This window comes from Cherax quadricarinatus, unplaced genomic scaffold (assembly GCF_038502225.1).
Source record: "Cherax quadricarinatus isolate ZL_2023a unplaced genomic scaffold, ASM3850222v1 Contig1299, whole genome shotgun sequence".
Taxonomy (NCBI): domain Eukaryota; kingdom Metazoa; phylum Arthropoda; class Malacostraca; order Decapoda; family Parastacidae; genus Cherax; species Cherax quadricarinatus.
Window position 1 is genome coordinate 43714 of NW_027196325.1, and position 3787 is coordinate 47500.

The 3787-nt window shown below is 38.5% G+C and overlaps 1 long non-coding RNA gene across 2 annotated transcripts in view; it reads left to right on the forward strand.

The window, feature by feature from the left end:
• The first annotated feature begins 909 nt into the window (after positions 1-909).
• LOC138851631 (uncharacterized) overlaps positions 910-3787 on the forward strand; it is an 11216-nt gene continuing 8338 nt past the window's right edge. For both annotated transcript variants that reach the window (XR_011391316.1, XR_011391315.1), the window contains exon 1: positions 910-3616. This is a non-coding gene — a long non-coding RNA (uncharacterized lncRNA). The remainder of the gene's footprint in view (positions 3617-3787) is intronic.

Genomic DNA, 3787 nt, shown 5'->3' on the forward strand with positions numbered 1-3787 from the left:
ACACGTCTGTACCGTGTCCTGTAACCACCGTGTCCTGTAACATGTACCGTGTCCTGTAAACTGTATGTCTGTACCGTGTCATGTAACATGTCTGTACCGTGTCCTGTAACATTTCTGTGCCGTGATCTGTAACATGTCTGTGCCGTGATCTGTAACATGTCTGTACCGTGTCCTGTAACATGTCTGTACTGTGCCCCATAACACACCTAGTTGGCGACGATGTCTATACGTGAGAGACCACTCTCCCTCTTCCAGTTATTTTACTCGCATTGGGCAATTTTGGATTGGTTGAGTACCATAATATAGAAGTGGTAGGTGCTGTCTGTCATAATCTGCATCAACAGTCAGGTAATCACCTTGACCTGACATCACTCCTAAAATATTATCATTCCAGTCTGTTTTCCTTTGTGTTTAAACTTTACATTCCATGTTAAATACGTACGTGCATTTCAGTGTCTTCCTCTTCCTAAATGATCTATGTCTCTGAAAATTAAACCTCGTCAGTTATATCATGACAGTTAAGTACTAAATAATTTAAAAATAATAACTGAATTCGCTGGTAAACGGATGTTCAAAAGGCTGCAAAGCACTTTCACCTCTAAATCTGATTATAAAAATTTATGTCTATGAAACTACAAGGTCAACAAGGTTTGTAAACGGAAATGATTAATCAAAAACTTGGAAATGAAATCATGCAACAAAACGCCCATCAGTATCTAAGCCACGTAATTTATATACGAACATTAAACTACTAATAAATAGAGACACAGAACATACCGGAAATTAATTTTGTCAACCAGTCACCATCTCCGTTACATTAATTCATTCATGAAAATAGTCTGTACTCCTCTGTTTACTATGTCTGGGTTGCCATATATCAATTCTCCCCTGCAGAGTGTGTCAGGAAACTTTCATCCCCAACTATACATCCTAAGGTCTAGCAGACACCATGAATCGTTCCTTTAAATGATGGGATAGTAGACAAGGAAGAGTTTTAGAATTATTGAAAATAAGTCTGAGTATTCCGTGCAAAGTGAATGACAAATTTGCAATATTCTTGAAAGAGTTAAGAGTTACACAGAAAGTAAAATTGCAGGGGAACTAGGAGGGTTTTGTAAGGGTAGAATATGTGTAGGTAGAGTGTTTACAGTGAAGGATGTAAGTGAACAATTCTTATAAGGTATGGAGCGACTTGTTGCATTTATGGATTTACTGAAGAAGAGGCACTTGACTTGATAAACTGGGAAGCAATGTGACAGATATTGTAAATGTATGGAATAAAGAGAAGGTTGTTAGAACCAGTCAAGAATTTTATGCAGATAGTGTGGCTCAGGAGAGAGAGGGAACTATTTTCCAGAAAAAAAGTAGGACTCAGACTCAGCTGTGTAATGTGACAATGGTGGTTTAGCATGTTTGTAGGAGTTGTGTTAGAAGCGAATACTAGGATTCAGGGAAAAAGTGTGGGATTGAAAGATAAATCATCTGATACAAAGTCTGAGTTGTAATTTTAGAAGATTTTGAAGGTTGATGGATGAATTTAGGAGCATATGTAAATGAAGAAAATTAAAAGAAAATATTGAAAACAGATAGGTGACAGGAATAACTAGAAATCTAGTCAACGAAAAATTGGATATCAGATTGGAAGAAGGTAGCATGGAGGAACTGAATGTATTCATGTATTTGGAAGTGAACATGTTCGTGAATGGGTCTTTGAAAGACAAGGTGAGCCATAGAATAGGTGAGTGGGGAAATAGTAGGTGGAGTGTTGAGGCATATATGGAAAACAAGAAGTTTTTATTCCTAAGCAAATAAGATAACGTACCTGAGCACAGAGAAACAAACACTTTTATATAGGTATAAGACATAGGTTTTTAAATATTACAATAAGGGTGGAGGGACTAGAGATGTCATGGTATGAGCAGTGGGTTGGTGAATATTTTGCAGAAAATTCGGAGCACAGAAATTAGAAGACGGTGTTCCACGACCAAACGTATAATTCAGAGCGCTGAGGAGGGGTTGATGAGGAGTTCTGGAAAGTTAGAAAGAATGGAAAAAATAGGATGAATAAAAGAGAATATAAAGCAGAGGTGGAAGAAATCAGAAAAAATGGTCGTTCCAGGAATGAATGGAGAGAGTGAGGGTAAAGGAGGTTTTCACTGATGGAGGTTTTAGCAACATATAACAGGCTATTGTGAGTGCGTTAGATCGGAGTGAATGTAGACTACTGGTTTTATGACTTAACGTGTAACTGGACCGTGAGTAAAGTAACATTTCTGAAAACATTCAGGGAAATCGAATATCAAGAGTTGAGTCCTGAAGGAGGGAGGATCATCTGAAATGGGATGTCTCCACATCTTCTGGTAAAACAGATATTAAATGAATATTAATGAATGTGTTTCCTTTCTCTTCATCAACCAACCTGGGGGAGGGGGGGGAGAAAACCAATGTGATAAAAAATCAAAGGATGTAAATAGCTTTGTCGTTTCTGGTAAATTATAATAATCGACTTACTCGTTGCCTTTACAAAACAACATGTCAATAGTTTAAAATGCAAATCCTGAGAATTTCAGTAGATTTTATGTCTAAAGGGAAGAGCAAAACTCGTAAGGGTAATTCAGGTCCTGGGGAACGTAAGATACTCAGGTTTGATCCGAGTGTTTGCCCAGCATCAAGGCACCTCTCGTAAGAGAAGGACTCGAAAACACGAAGAATTAAAGTTATCAACTCAGTCACTAACTGTTGGACAGAATACCTTACAATACCAAGTTCCCGGTGAAAGTCTTTATGACAGCAAGCAACAAATGTTTGCTCAGTATTACTTTACAATGTTAATGCTATTTAATTCACTTAGAACCTGTTAGATTTCGCATCGAACACCCTGTGAATAACACTCTACAACATATCTTAATATTTCTAGATATCTTTAATACCCCATAATACACCCAAAACTCACTGGATGTCTTTAATATGCTTTAAAACATATAAAATCAATTATATCTCTCTCCAGAAAAGTTAACATGCGAGAAAGTCAGCTGTGTTATTGCAGATACAGGCATTCAATTTGGGTCCGGACAGCAATGAATCTTGATGAGGAACGACCTGATAGCGTGTTTGCTGCACTCATTAAAATGCACGCTTGATTCAGCGGTCGTTGGGTCAGCGTGTGTTGGTCTAGGTATATCACGCTTGCTTCAGTTATCGCTGAGCCGGGTTCACTAGCGCACTCCTTCATCAATGGCTACTAGTTCACCCACCCTCTTATATGTTTGACTTATTAAATTACGGTTGCTTCAGGGATCACTGGTCAACTTGTGTACTGGTATAAGACATGCTACGTCTCACCACTTTCTGGGTTAACATTTGTGTTGGACTCGCTAGCACAGACCTGCTTCAGCGGATGATGGGTCAGCTCATATGACTGGCTCACTAACGCACACTTAATGGGTCAGCGTGTGTTTTGGATACACTACCTCAAAGCTTACTTCAGTGGTATCCGTGACACACTAATATACGCTTGTTTCACTGAACAATTAGACAGTGTATGATGGACTCACTAGCACACTAGGTCAACGTGTGTTAGACTTAATGACATACACTTACTTTAGCTGTCATTAAGGTAAGCTTGCTTTTTTCCTGATAAAAGAGGCATAGAGAAGTGTGAGTGATTAATGGAGGGTTTCTATGTGCTGGAACACGCTAGAGCAATAATATACATGAAGGAGTGTTATACCCATAAGGGCTATTTAGCAAGGGGCAAATGGCAGAAAATTAGGCTTCATACAAGGAA